Source organism: Felis catus, chromosome A2, assembly GCF_018350175.1.
Source record: "Felis catus isolate Fca126 chromosome A2, F.catus_Fca126_mat1.0, whole genome shotgun sequence".
NCBI lineage: Eukaryota > Metazoa > Chordata > Mammalia > Carnivora > Felidae > Felis > Felis catus.
In genome coordinates, this window is record NC_058369.1 from 38,527,381 (window position 1) to 38,543,249 (window position 15,869).

Sequence of the window (15,869 nt, forward strand, 5' to 3'; positions counted from 1 at the left end):
CCAGACACTGCTGCAGGGATAGGCATATGGCACACACTGAACCAGAGAACCAGGAAGATCCAAATTCTATGACAGCTACTACAACTCATAAGAAAAGATTCCCTTCTGCTGGAGTTGCTATGAAAACAGATTCATGAATGGTTATCATGTATACCACACCGACAGGAATGAATCCAACCAGAGCGGAGCATAGCCAAGAGACTGAGACAAGACTTAACAGCAAGATCTGAACTCCTTGGTCCAGATGTCCAGAAGCTATTTCCACAATCTGACTTTTCAGCATCATGAGCCAATTAATTCCCCTTCATACCTAACGCTACTCAACAACTAACCAGAGAGACCCAACAAATGGTGGGTTCGGTATTTGAAGGCACAGACACATTACAAATGATCGGCTGTTTGTGTTAACAAGGAGACATTGATCCTTCCAACTCCGTTAGTAAAACTGTCTTATTTGTGTCACTTGCAACACGATTTTACATTTTTTTCAAGCCTAGTATTTTACTATATGTTTGCAAAACCCTAATATTTTTATTTTTGAAGGTCTAAGTCCTTGGCATACATCCTATAAATCTGTAATTCTACCGATCAAGTAACCAAAGACCTTCTAACTTTGCTAGCCAGTGTTAACCTCTAAGTAGCCCAGAGCTTCACCCTGGTAAATAAAAAGCCAGCCGTGAACATATCCCAAGAAGAAAAGGGACGTTCTGAACCGCTTGCTGGGAGAACACCCCAGGTACAGGACTGCTACTCTGGGAAGGAGACCCTCTTGCTTGCCACACTTTTTCACACAGGTGATTGAGCGGAACAAATCAATTGTTGGGTGGTCAGAGGCTAATAAGAAATAAAACGAGGGCTACGAAAATGAGGTTAATTAGAATAATGTACCAGAGAAAAAGGACTCAAAGATCTAGAGAAAATGTCTTAACAGGCACATCCAACTGGAGATAGAAGAATGCCAATTAAGTGGCTGTCCTTGTTCTGAATCACATTGGGACATACTTTTATTTCCCACAGCTGTTGTACCGGCAAAAAGACTTAAAGCATGTGAAAAAATTTAGTAACATCAAACAAGGCCTGTTAGGTGGCACTGAAGTCGAGAGGCTCAACAAACCGTGTATGAACAGTCCCAGAATGGAGAATACGTGCTAAAATAACCAGTGCCCGCAAACCCACACCGAAGGCGAACGTCTACACGATAAGACCACAGACCAGGGCAGTTAGGAGCCAAGGCACCAGAGGCACAGTGCCGGGGTTCAAATCCCAGCTCTCCTGATAAGCAAAGAAGTCTGCGTGAGTCATTTGACCTCACCGTGCCTCCGTTTTCTCTGGAAGACAGCGTTTTAGAATCATACGTCTCTCACAGAGTTTTTGTGAGTTAACGCATACGTGCTCAGAATCACGTGGGGCACACAGTAAATTCTCAGTAAAAGTAGTATTAGAGAATAGACTTTCTACCAACTGGAGTTATTCTCTCTAACAACCGCCGTTTACTGGAATTCCTCAACGTTGGGTTTTTCTCGAGTTCGGAAAATGCTCCTTTTACCTCCCGTTCCCTTTCAAGGGAGAAAGAGGAAACCATGCAAAGCAGGGATAGGTGATAACGTGAACTCCAAGTTCTTCCAGGCAGATAAACCTATATAAAGCCAAGAAGTCCTAAGCACGGTGTATTCTAGGAGTAGAATTTCAGCAAACTGCCATGTTTAGGAAATGGGCCAGGACTGGAAGAACGGATCTGTGTCGCCGTTGATGAACGATCTGGGATAGATATGGACAGAGGTGAGGCACGGCCTCTGCTGATGAGAACGTCTATCTTTACTGACAGTCTGAAGAGTTAGCAGCAAGAAATTCCACCCTGGACGCACCCTCAGCAGCCTCCCCTAACGTGGCATTGAGAGGCCGCCACACCAGACCGCACCCAGACATGCAGTGACGTCTCATTAGAGCAAAAGCCCTTAGAAAGCTCCTAATCTCGCCCACTGATACTCAGGCACCCAGGTATTAAAACCCACGCAGCACGAGAGCTGATCCCCGCAGCCAAGCCTCTTGTGCCAATGGCACAAATCAAGTCTCACCTTATGCTGTTCAGCTTCCCCCTTTGTGATTCGTGTTTTAGTTTCTGACATGGTATTGGGAGACAGGGGTGTGCCGTTGGTTTTCAAGACGTAAGAAAGCTGGGTCTCCCCCCTCCGTCATGAGCCTGATAGAAGTTTTTCCTGAACCATCTTCCTGGGCTCCAACTGAACGTTAGCGTTTTCTTTGCTAAAAAGGATATGAGGAACCCAACTGGATGCCTTCGACTGTATTTTAATTGTGTTCTTTTCTTGTCAGAAGTCGGAAGGGTGTATGTTACAAGTGAAAATAGAAGTAATGGCTCTTTTAACTTCTGAGATAACCCTAGCCACTCCATAAATCACGTAAGTAAGAGTATGGAATGGCATATAGTTTACCTTTTACCTTTTACCACCAGAAAAGGTGATGGGACACAGAGAGAGATCTGCTTCAGCTTTCTTAGAGCAGATGCACAGAGCAACAGGGCAATAACTGGCCACCTTCCTCAGTGGCAGAAGAAATCAAAGCAAACCACGGAAGATACGCATATCCAGTTCCTTCCAATTGATACAGACCGGAGTTTTCCTTCAAAAAAGCAGCACGTGAATTTTCAGGGCAGATGCATCAAGTGTGTAACTTGTTAAAAGTTAGTGTCTACAGGACACTTGAGATGTAATCTATCATGAGACAGCAGATCAAACCAGCCCTGATTAATTTAAGGACAAAACATATATATCCCCAACCCATGGTCTTTAGCACCGTGAACTCCAAACTTCTTTTCTTTTTCTTTTTCTTTTTTTAATGTTTATTTACTCTTGAGAGAAAGAGACAGAGAGAGAGACAGAGGTGTGAGAGGGGGAGGGGTGGGGAGAGGGAGACACAGAATCTCAAACAGGCTCCAGGCTCTGAGCTGCCAGCCCAGAGCCTGACGCGGGGCCCAAACTCACAGACCAGGAGATCACGACCTGAGCTGAAGTCAGACGCCAGCTGACTGAGCCACCCAGGTGCCCCTTTGATTTCTTTTTCTTTTTTAACTAGGCTCCACGCCCACTGTGGGACTTGAATTCACGACCCCGAGATCTGGAGTTGCATGCCCCACTGACTGAGCCAGCCAGGCGCCCCATGACTCCAAATTTCTAAGGTTTTGTGGATGTAGGTCAGGCTCCAAACCTGATCCTTCTCAGCACTTGAGGTTTATAACTTGAATTACCTGAAACTTGCCACAACCATCCGAAAGTCAACGTGTCAACAGCCTATAGAAAACAGATCATCCCTCTTAAGCTCATTTTGTCCTTTTGGTTTTGAAGTCAATTCAGTGCATAGAACATGAGCAAATTAACAGGGAATCGAGGCTCTTCACCATCTTTACCAATTTTTTTTAATACTGCAAGAAAGTGCAATCTGAGTTTGTCACTGTACCTCCCAAAACCCTTTGCTGTTCTTTCTACACCAACAGCATCATTACTGTTCCAGGCTCTGTGCGAAGCACTGTGCAGGTATCATCTCATTTAATCCTTGCAATAATACTAGGAAGTAGGTAATGCTATTACCCCGGGTCAGATAAGTGAGAGGCCAGAAAGAGGAAGAGAAAGTAATTTGTTCAAGGGCAAAGAGCCAGTGAACCAGGGTGCTGGGATTTGATCTTGGAATCCAATGTCCTTAATTAACCTGTACCACCCACAATACGCTTTAGGCCCAAATGGCAAATGATTCTGTCTTCACAGGGAAGATGATGTATAACCCTTTCTGCATGGGACACACGAAGGATCAACGACTTGTTTCGTAGAGAGTGGAAACCTTCCAGAGAAAACCCAAGGGCAGTATTCTATTCCTACAATAAAGGTGATGTGTGTGGTTTTATTTCTTCTCTTCCTCTCTCACCCAGATGCGGTCCTCTTAGGTATCATGAAAATACAGAAATTCACAGGGAAATCCCCAAATGGGCTCTATTTCAACAACTGCTAACTGCGAGCATGTCTACCATACGCTGGATACTGTCAGCAGCCAAAGAGACATGCTGAATCGGGCAGACCTGCCCTGAGCACATCACCTGGCAAACAGGTAGATGCAGAAAACACAAGAGGCTTGGAGCGAGGACAGGAAGAAGGGGCAGGAGGGAAATCTTCAATGTGAGTGTTCCGGGCAGACCTCTCCAAGAAGTTGACGTGTGAACTGGGCAATAAGGAATGAGAGAGTGAGCGTGTGAAACACAGGGAGTGTTCCAGGTAGAGAATACCACAGCACAGAGGCAACGGAGATTTGAGGGCATCTGAGCACGGCAATGGTGCCTAAATGAAATATTTGAGACCATACAGCAAAAGCTCAAGGGTGTCAAGAGTCTCTTGAACAGGGAACATCTTCGAGCCACTATTTCCAGAACATCAAGTGCTGCTCAACAAACAGCCGTCGCTGAGACACGGGGGTGGCTCGGTCGGTTAAGCGTCCGACTTCGGCTCGGGTCGTGATCTCATAGTTCACGGGTTCGAGCCCCATGCCGGGCTCTGTGCTGACAGCTCAGAGCCTGGAGCCTGTTTCAGATTCTGTGTCTCCCTCTCTCTCTCTGCCTCTCCCCCACTCACACACGGTCTCTCTCTCTCTCAAAAATATATAAGACATTAAAGAAAGAAAAAACAGCCACCATCAACTAGGTACCACCAATTCTCAATCTCTGGGACACACTGGCAGTGGGGCCATCCATGGACACAGCTGCAATCCATGACGCGGTCATGCAGCAGCTTTGGTAAGGAGCTGACACTGTTCTTTGAGGGCTGTTCCCCAGAAGATCTGTGGGGGACCAGGGCCTGCCCTGCAGACTCAGCATGGAGGCAGGGCCCGGGATGAAACAGGGCAAGATCGGCATCGTGTAGGATCAGCCTGCATGAGTGAAACCCTACAGAGTTTCAGATTATCATCAGCAATACCAACTTGAAAGCAGTTAGCGAATTCTGCTTGCTAGGCAGGCCCACTGTCTGAGTAAGTAAAAAACGGAATAGAAAAAGAATTGCACGCCTCTCAGGGGAAATCGTCAAAAAGGGACCCAGAGATCTAAGTTCTGTTAGCAGGCCGGTCCAACAGCATGCATGGCTGCAGGGCCCTTGAAGACAGGCATCAAAGCCGCCTCCCAAGGCTCGACTTAAACTTGTAAGAGAAAACTGGGTTAGAAGCAATGGATTGTGAAACACAGACTGTCCACAAGTAAGACGATGACCAGTGAACCAGGCACATGACAGTAAAAACTGTTCAAAGATCGGGATTTCTACCACATCACCCGGGCTGTGTCGCACAATGCTGGCATTTATGACCCATCAGGATCTGTGCTAAGCTCTGTAGAAGCATCACCTCACTAGATTTTCACAGGAAGCTCGTTCCCGGTTTTATCCCCAACTCCCAGATGAGGAGGCGGGGGCGCAGAGATGTTAAGTAACTCGCTCAACATCATTCAGTCACTCAGTAAACGCAAAAGGTGACATTCGGTTCTAGGCTGATCGAAACTTCAAAGCAGACCACCACACTGCTCTCCTACGTCCATAAACGGCATTCAATAATGTTTGTGAATGCATCAACCACCGTGATTCAGGAGAATCTGTCACAGGCTGGTTCAGGCAGAGACTACAGAATGAAGTATGAGAAAGTCTCATTCTACTTATTCTAGGAGATACAACTTTTCTACAATTTTTTGAAATCTTCATTTATTTTTGAGAGAGAGACAGAGTGTGAGCAGGGGAGGAGCAGAGAGAGAGGGAGACACAGAATCCGAAGCAGGCTCCAGGCTCTGAGCTGTCAGCAGAGAGCCCGACGCGGGGCTCGAACTCAGGAACCGTGAGATCATAACCTGAGCCGCAGTCGGATGCTGAACCGACTGAGCCACCCAGGTGCCCCAGGGATACAACTTTTCATATGAATAACATACAGGCCAATCTGAATTAGAAAAATTGGACAGGGGTGACTTACTTGTCTTCCCCATTGTCCTAGGTAAGTATTCAGTAGAGATGGGGGGGCCAGCAAATCACAGAGATACAGAGTGGACAGCACTGTCCCTTCTTTGAGGGGACATCAGAGAACATCCCCTGCAGACAATGGCATGAAGACAACTGGAATGTAAGCTTCTATGTCACTAGCACCTCAGGCTTGTACTCAAGCTTTGACAGAAGCTTATATCCAAAGGACACAAAATTCATTACAAAATTCTTGAGTTTAAATTTTGGTTGATAGCTCTCTTGGGAAAGAAATCCATTTCTCAGATTTGCCACGGCACTTTAAGTAAGAATATTATGGTCCTAAAATATTTACTGGGATATGTATCTCCAGTGAGAATCAAATAAGCTTAAATTCAAACATGTAAAATTCAAATTAGAGATTATACACACAAGTCAATGGATGACAGAAGACATTCACCGAAAAGAAACAAAAATTAAGCCTCTAAGAAAAATTCACATTGTGGTTTTGTAGAAGTAATTACAATTGTGGTTCAGTAAGCAATGACCTTTGTCTTCCTTACTAGGAGAACAGGGAATTTATCTGGACATCAAATTTCTCAAGTCTAAGGATACACTTCCCTTATGTCCTTAATGTTAGGGGTTGTTAAAAGGCTTAAGTGGAAGTCATTAAGACTTCATGGAAAATTGTGTAAAGAGGTCTGCTTCAGCTGAGAGGCTAATTTTTTCATCCCTTGTATTTCTGCCTCTCTTCAGGATGTAGAGGCAATGGCTGGAAAGCCAGCAGCCATCATGTGAGCTTGAAAACAAAACAACCCTTGAACAGGCAGGCGGAGCAGAAAGACAGACAGCACTAACTGCTCTCCTCCCGATACCTTTTATCAGACGGAATACGCAATAACGTTTTTAAACTTAGATGCATCTCTGCTACTAGAAAACAATTCTTAAATGATAGGATGATATGAAAACATGTCTGAAGACGATCCCGTTTTTCCTCTCAGGAAAAAAATGAGAAAATTCATGAATTGGAATTGTGATTCACCAAGCTGTTTAAGTATGGCTTTCCCTCTTAATTACAACCACGAGTCCAGGAAGCACATTTGCCGAACCAGTCTCTATGTTGTGACATGCAACACTTGTGAAATTCAAACATAGCTGGAGACATCCAAAGCATTATTGTTTATTAAGGACCTTATTAAAGGTGGAAGATCTTAAACCACTTTCAGAATCTGATGATTAAAAGAAATTTAAGCGTTGTTCATTGGCATTTGATCTTTAGCCTGCCATAATCTACCCATAGATCCCTTCATCCATATTTGATACTCAAGAGACATTTCAACAGCTTGTCCATCAACTGCAGAGGGGGAGGAACGTACAGAAAAACCACATTACTTAGAAAATAAAAGAGCTTTCCCCCACACTCATTTAGCTCATGAAAGCCCAATATGATTAAAAGGGTGAAGACGGCTGACTCCACTACGTGAACCAGAATGACTGTAGAGAGCCATCCATTATACTTGTAAGGAGTTTCGAAATTTTCAAAGTGCTTTCATATACATTATATCTTGTTTCATCCTTAAAACTACACCCTGTGTGGTAGGAAGGGCAGGTATTTTTTTTTTATTATTATTATTCTCGTTTCTTCTTGATAAATGGTTTGCTCGAGATCAGAGGAACCGCTACCCAGGGAGGTATCCTCCCTGCCTTTTTTGATGCTTAGGTGAGGGGTCAGCAAACTACGGCCTTTGGGCCAAATATGGCCCAGTGGCTATTTCTGGAAACGGCTTCACGGAACCAGCCAAACCCATTTGTTTACATATTGTGCATGGATGATTGGGATGGCACATCGGGAGAGTTGACCACGAAGTTGCAACAGCGACTGTGTGGCCCACGAGGCTGCCAATGCTTATCATCTGGCTGTTTTAGAGACAAAATCTGCACTCCCTGTATCCGATCACCTTTCCACGAAGATGATCCAGGTTACAGATCCTACTCTAGTAAGCCAGAAAGCTAGCCTGGAGGACAACAAACTTATTATTGCTGGCTGTAGAATTCCGGCTTAATAATGACTCATTCCATTACCTTCTGAGAAATGACCACATGTTCTACGGGGCCGCCTGCAAAGATGGACCCCAATTCTTAAGCGGGATGCAACAGTAGTAATGTTTGCCACTTACCCTGAGCTTCTAACGAGTCTCACAGCCATAAAAAGCTGGGGGGGTCACTGGTTGGAGGCAGGCATAATGCCACAGGACTGCAACACACGGAGGGACACTGAAAGCAGAGAGAAGAGGAGAGGTTTAACTGAAGAGTCCCAATTTTTTTAATGTGTATTTATTTTTGAGAGAGGGAGGGAGAGACAGAGCATGAGCGGGGGAGGGGCAGAGAGAGAGGGAGACACAGAATTCAAAGCAGGCTCCAGGCTCTGAGCTGTCAGCACAGAGCCCGACACGGGGCTCGAACTCACGAACAGTGAGGTCATGACCTGAGCTGAAATCTGACGCCGAACCTACTGAGCCACCCAGGTGCCCCGATTGTGATGCTTCAAAAGCCAGGCATTCACAGGAGCCTCGGGTATTCCTTGCGGACACGCAACTTTAACATCCAATATGCGATCACGTATCTAAGCGTCTATTTTACCTTTCCCCTTACAGAATCGGCATTTCATTTGCTCATATGCTGAATTCAGTATCAGAGAACACAGGAGAAGGAAGCAAAATGGTATGCAGCTGGGGAAACTGTCACCTGTGAAGGCACTGACATTTACTTACAAGGAAGGGTTCCTTTAACGCCCGTCCTCTTTTATTGTTTAGGATAAATTCTCATAAAGAGCACATTAACCTATCCTGAGAAATAAGGGCCAGGTGGATCCCTGAGTCCAAATGTGGATTCTGCCTTGGGTTTGAGTCTTTCAGTCTCTCCCAATGCATCTAAGCAGAAACGACAAGTGGAAATAAATATATGTGGGCACACATGCACACAAGCACCCTGTTTAAGAAAAAAAAAAAAAAAGGACAAGCTATCTCGCCTGGCAGCCAAACACCAAACCTTACTTGCCGTAGCTCACGGCACTTTTTTCCAGCTGCATTTCAAATGCACAACAGGGAGGCGGTGACACGGCCTCCTCATGGCAACAGCCAGCCTGTGTATGTGCACACGGGTGGAGGCTGTGAGCTTTCACGGCTTGGTGAGGTTATGAGTAGAACACTGACCGAGTCCAATTCCAAGTAAGCTGAAATTGCTGACAGATAAGTCAACTCATCCTCAAGCAGTTTCAGAGAGATTTTATGAATAGCAGCCGGTAGCAAGGTTTTGCACGCCAGGCCTTTTCTGCATAGATCCTGGGGACGATAATGCCACCCTATGCAGCCCTCAAGGTGACAGGAGCCACCGTAACACAGGGGACCGGAACTCCAGAATGAGTAGAAAGCCTGAGATCCGCCGCGTGCACGTGTGCCGTTCTCTCCCAACAGCCAACTCAGACAAAAATCCACGAGCGACACGTCTTCTAAGTCTCATCAGAGAAGTTGAAACTGAAAAGGAGGTGTATGAAGTTCTCGTGATTTGAATAGTCACGTCGTAGCTCCGGAAACTATGTGGGCTGTCTGTCTACCAGAGCTCGGAAGAGGGTTAAGGGCTGGTGTTCTCAGTGAGCGCCTCTTCTTGGTAAGAGATGAACTCAGGCCAGAGGGGTCCACGTGACGTGTCCTAGGTATGCACTGCCTACGTGAGTGTAAACCGTTTGCCAAATGTATCACGGCTTAAGCATCTTCCTTCTTCGATGAATTGAACATGCTGCGTTAGCAACCTCGCTCTTCAACGAGGCAGCTTAAGTGCAGGGTAAGAACGCATCAAAAATATTTTTAAAGATGATTTCAGTTGGCAAAGGCTGTAATCGTTCAAACTTAATTGGTGAACTCATTAATGAGCAACTGCCACCACAAGAAAGAGGGCCATTGTCATCGACTTATCAGAGCAATGAGATAACGAAGTTAATTATATTGTTTTCAGGGGGTTTACACTTGCTTCCTTTTAAAGTCTACATTTCCCCAACATTTGTTCTGACACTCCATGTGTTTGCTCCCCTTTTTAAAAAAACCTATCAGCCGTGGGCTCCTCAAGGAAAAGTCGGCAGATCACAGCCCTAACATCAGGGCAAAGCAACTGGAAAACTTTTCTACCCTTTATTATCTACTTGTAAAATGTTATAAGCCTGTAAACTAGTTAATTTATGAGCCGTGTTAATAATTTGCTCACACTCGATCGCAGGTTTCGCAAACACCGTTTCCAGGGATGGAGGCGGATAATTTGTGGGTCCGGCTTCTCTCCTAAGGGGACACTAACTAATTTGACACAGTAACATGACATAGATGGTGGGGCACACTAATGACCACACTCCAAGACGTGGCTGTCAGCCTGTCGCTCCAGTGAGAAGCAGCTCGCCTTCGCTGCTGCTCAGTACATGATGCTCAACTAATTATTCAGACAGGGACATTAATGAGAACCCTCGTGTTTATTTTCAACATACTAACCAGCGCTTAGCTTCCATTTGTCTGATATGGTCACTGATAAAATGGGTTTCATGAATAGTAAATGTGAACTCCAATACAACAAAGAAGCACTGGAGAAAAAGGAATAGCTGACTGGAAAAGTATCCTTGTCAACTCGAGTTGTTTTCTGCCTCAAATGTCGCCAACGACAAAGTGACAGGTACTAGGAAAGGCCAGGAGTACCAGGGAAGCTAAAAGGAGTGTTTTTAACCACATACGTCCAGGTACAATCTTGACTTTTGACCGAAGCCACTGGATTGCAATATGGTCAAGAGCAACTTCGATCTGAAATAAATTTCACGAAATTTATGACACTGAATACATTTTTTTTGGAAGTTGTTTTTCCATGGAATGACCAAAAAGTTTATTGGCTTATATGTGCTTTTTCAACATTAGAAAAGTTTGATCTTTGGTGAAACTACCTCAAATGTGATCTTTACAAACATCACTAAATGCAACCCTCGTTTTTGTTTGTGTTTGTTCGTTTGTTTGTTTTAAATCTATTGGGAAACCGTACCTACTGAGGGTTTTTTCAGAAGTGTTCTTCAACATCCTCTTATACATCCTATTTCTAGGCTACTAAACCCTGCAATCAAGTTCTTTCTACTTTACATTAAATTTCTATTTGGGCATGATAAATTTTGTCCTTCATTTTATGGTTATTATATTCCTAAAATATTCAGACAATCATAATTTAAAATGAGTAACTTTAAAAAAAGGTATGCTTCTATCTACTAGAGGTATTGAAAAACTGAAAACACTCCTGATGTGGCTCATTGGAAGACGTACACTTTGAATTAAGTAACAGTGGTAGTATTTCAACAAATGTTCTCTCTGGCATCTTGATAAGGAATTCTACTCAATACTATGCATGACTTCTGATTTTATAGAACAGCAAAATAAGTAGGAGTCCACACAGATCTCTTTGGGAATGAAAATGTCATTGAGTGCAAAATTTGAAGAAGTACGTATTTCTAAACTCACAATAGATCTGTGATTTTAAAAAGTCAAAATACATAAATCGCACCTAACATGTGAGAAGCAGATTCAGATCCCAGGCTAAGTTTTAAACATGTTTTTAAACCAGTATACAGATTCACTCTCTCATGGGCACTACTGTCTCCAAATGATGCTATTTCCAGGGGTACCTGACCTGTTAAGAGATTCTCAGATTATTGGTATCTGTGCAGTTTAAATATGGTAAGTATTCATCCTCCATAATAACCTAAAAAGGTATGGCCAGTGTGTGGCACAGACCAGCTAGATGCCAATCAATTCATTTCTTCTTCCTGGATGCAGAGGAGGGATGTATTTCCCAGCTTCCTTTGCTGTTAGGTGGGGCCTTGTGACTAAGTTCTGGTGAAATAGATCAAAGTGGGTATGTTACTTTCATTCTGACCCTGAAGTTTCCTGAACATCACTAATGTCCTCCCTCCTCCCTTAACTGTGCACCCAGAGCTCCAGTGGAGAACTCCCAGTTCCTGCAGATGGTGGAGTCAGTGGATGGAATTTGCCAAGGGCCCAGAAACACAATCGAGAGCCACCACCCCTGTCCCTCACCAGCCAGCACCAGCCTGAGCTGCTTAGGAAATAAAATGGCACCAAGTTAAGGCTCTGAGATTCAGGAATGTTTGTTATAACTACCGGCATCTCTTAACCTGAATAAATAGAGCTTTCTAGTTTCTCCCTGGCTCCCAAATCATACTTGAATCTCCAGGCCACTAAACCTAAACAGAAGCATGGTAAATCTGGAAAAATTCTGAACTTTTGCTGTGATTATTTGCTCCTCTAATTAAGCTATGAATACAAAATGCATCAGGTGTACATAGCTTTCCTTCTTAATCTCACAGCCCTGTTAGGAGGTCTGATCCCATTTTATAGATGCGAATACCAAGCCTCTAAGAAGTGAAACACAAGCAAACAGTGCAAATGTATACCCAGTTGACATTTTCCTAATTCAATGCCTCTTGCCTTTTAATATCTAAATTTTATGGAAAATACTTATTTCTAAAGCAAACATTTTTAGCTCTTGCTTATAAAAGAAAAAGTTCTATGACATCCTCCAAAATTAAATAGAACATTTTTAATGAAATGTGTGAGGGGAAGTGTCAAGTTACAATATAATTGGTATTATGTCAGAAACTTCTGTAGAGGTTTTGAAAAGGGAGCAACAAAGGGGATGCGTCTCAGATGTTCTTGGTGACAAGAAAAAGCCATATTTAAAACATATGTACAGACTGTTATGCTGAGATCACATTGTTTAGTAATCAATGTTTTACATATTTTTATATTTTTAATGTGATAGTAGAGATAGATAGATAGATAGATAGATAGATAGATAGATAGATAGATAGATAGATATGGCATTTGCTATGCTTTCATCATATTTTAGGATAAGGACTGACAAACTTTTTCTGTAAAGGGCCAGAGCGTGAATAATACTTTAGACTAAGTTGCTAGAAGTTCTCTATTGCAACTACTCAACAAAGTCCTTGTAATAAGAAAGTAACCACAGTAAGTAACACAAATAGGTATTGTGTTCTGATAAAACCTTATTTGCAAAAACAGGTACTGGTCCTGAGAGCTGTATTCTGCCATCTCCTGTTTTAGAAAATTGATTGGTGGGGGAGGGAGTTTGCATACCGACACCTAACATTATGATTTCTCCTACATAAAATAATGGGAAATAGTCTTGGGCTAGCATTTTCACCCACGGCATCTGATCGCCTTCCTTTGCCCAAGTTTCAAGGGATAGGTGGATGGCCGTGCTCAGTCTCCATGTGAGTTCTAACCCTGCGGTTCATTCTTCCCTCTAAGTCGTACACCTGTCAAAGGGCTCACTGCCCGTACAAGGCTCTTACAGGCATCCCATGCCTTTTAAACAAAATCCAAGTACTTCTGTGACAAGAAGAAAAAGCTGACGGTTCTGCCCAACCGGCTCAGTCAAGTCTCTGCATTAAGGTAATGCAGACAACCGCCACCTTAGAGTGACCTTATATTAAGGACTTCTTAACAATAGTAAAAGAAAGCAAAATAAATAATATGTAGACTGAAAAGGTCACTAGGGGAATGAGTGCTAGGAGCAAGAAATGACACCTCTAAAGTTTCCAAATTAGGCACGAAGTCTTCCCAAATTAGAATCGAACACTTTTCCTGGTTTTACAGGATGTACCTTGTTAACCAGTTTCAGAATAGGAGCTACGTGTCCAATGATAAAAAACAAAAAACAAAAAACAGAGATAATGTATCAAATGTATTGCCTTATTATTCTCTTAAGAATGTCAGGTTGTAACAAGGTTTTAGTTCAGCCTTTGTTTTTGTTTTTTTGTTTGTTTGTTTGTTTGTTTGTTTTTTGGGGTTTTTTTGGATGACAGAGTTCAGAGACACTCACAGAGACACGCTTTTTTTTAAAAATCTCGGTTCCCCATTAATGTCTTATTGTAAGACTGAAGTGCGCAAGGTGGCTTTAGACATAAATGGACAGATTTTATGAATCTGTTTTACCTAAAATGTCAGTAACAACAGAACAAAAGCCAGTAAATGATAGACCAGTCTGACAACATTTTAGAGTCACTAAAAATGATAGTGGAAACAGAGAAATGTGTGCAAACGCTTGCTGTAATGTGATATGAAACAAGCAAGATAGAAAAACTGTACCAACTATATAAAAGTAGGTGTCAATAACGAAACAAGAAAAAACAGTAAAACTAACAGTTGTGCCCTGGAGGAAATGGGACTAGGTGAGATTTTTTCTTCAGAATTTTTGTATGTTTGGTATTCAAAAACAAGCAATATCGAAAATATCGGTTATAAACGAATCTGAAAAAGTTCTCTGAACTTCAAAAAGAAACATCTGTTTTACATTTATACTCATTTATCAGTGGCTTCTGATTGGCTTTTTTTCAGACCAGAAATATCTTGAGAGCAGAGATTTGTGTTATCTCTCATGTCCCAAACATAGGGTTTATAGCCCCTTACGCACTCAACTCAGATTCCTTGAATCAACCGAATGGTCTTACTTAAGTCCTTCCGATGGGATTACCCGAGTAAATTAAATTTTTATACTTGAGCCCTTAAAAATATGTAAATAATTTTGTTTAAAGAAGTTGACTGCTTGTGGATCACAGCTGTCAGTAAACTGCCTGCTACATCATGACACTCTCTCCCCCCTCCTTTTGCCATGATGACACACGACAACTTGTCTTTTAATAACTTAAAACAATTCCGAGTCATTTGCTCATTAAACGCAAGATACATCTTGATCACCAAGCCTGGCATTTCATAAATATTTACCCCAAATGCACTGCCTGCTTTGCAGCTGGGACGGTAGGCTCCTGATTGACAAGTAACTTCTGGGCAGAAAAAGGGAGACCTCTCCCTCACGTCAGCGGGGAGAAGGGCACCGTGCTGTGTTCACACTCACTCTCCTGTGGAGGCGCTTCTCCCAACAGCCAAAAAACACACAGCAAGTGGGATCATCCTTTACTGTTTTCTCTCTCTCCATCCATCTATCTCTCAGACAGGAAGACACACACACGCACACACACACGCAAGCATATCCACCCTGCACAAACTCCCTGCTTGCATACTTTCACTGTCTCCCCAGTACTCTGAGAGTAAAGATCAAAACCCTTCCCTTGACCTTTATAATGCCCTCATAATCTGGCTGCTGAAGACCTCTCCACTGGCCCAGCCAAGCTTCTCCCTGAGTCGGAAGGAGAGCAAGAAGGGAGACAGATGACTATAAAGATTTCAGCTTCTTTCCTGAGAACCACCATGGTCAGCAAGACAATACGAGAAGAAATATATCTTTACTTAAAAGAAATAGGGCATCACAAAGTAAATACTTAAGTACATATTTTCATCACTTAAAGTATCATGAAAAATTTCCCCTATCACCTTCTGGGCAAAAATAAACCGAGATCAGTACACACACACAAAATCAAAGTCTTCAAAAGCAACTTTAGTTTTCTCCTTAAAACCTAACTCTCGGTGCATAGGTGCTCTGCCAGCCAATACCAATGGCAAGTGGGGAGGGCTCAGGTGGTCCTCACCACGGGTGAACTCTTTTCTCCAAACCTGTCACCTCCAGTAGGAGAACAGAAAAAGCCACTTGCAGAGCATAAACGGGGCCTGTTACTCAAAAGCCAATCTGTGTATCGTCAGACTGATTTACCACTTGGGATAGAACGTTCCATTGGATGGCGCAGGGAAAGCATGCTACGGCCTTGGCTCATCAACAAATCTCCCTGCCCAATCCCAGAGGATGATGGGCTCTTGGTTGGGATTTAAATGAAAGATATTCTCCTCGTGACATGCCTCTGAGGGCTAT

General features: G+C 43.2%; 1 protein-coding gene across 5 annotated transcripts in view; it reads right to left on the minus strand.

Annotated features, from left to right (window-relative positions):
• FOXP1 (forkhead box P1) overlaps positions 1 to 15,869 on the minus strand; it is a 509,316-nt gene that overhangs the window by 378,670 nt on the left and 114,777 nt on the right. For 4 of the 5 annotated variants that reach the window (XM_023249951.2, XM_023249952.2, XM_023249956.2 and 1 more), the window contains exon 2: positions 8,165 to 8,261. The exons of the other annotated variant lie outside the window; for it this stretch is intronic. The gene's annotated coding sequence lies outside the window, so the exon portion shown is untranslated. The remainder of the gene's footprint in view (positions 1 to 8,164; positions 8,262 to 15,869) is intronic. 5 annotated transcript variants of the gene reach the window in all.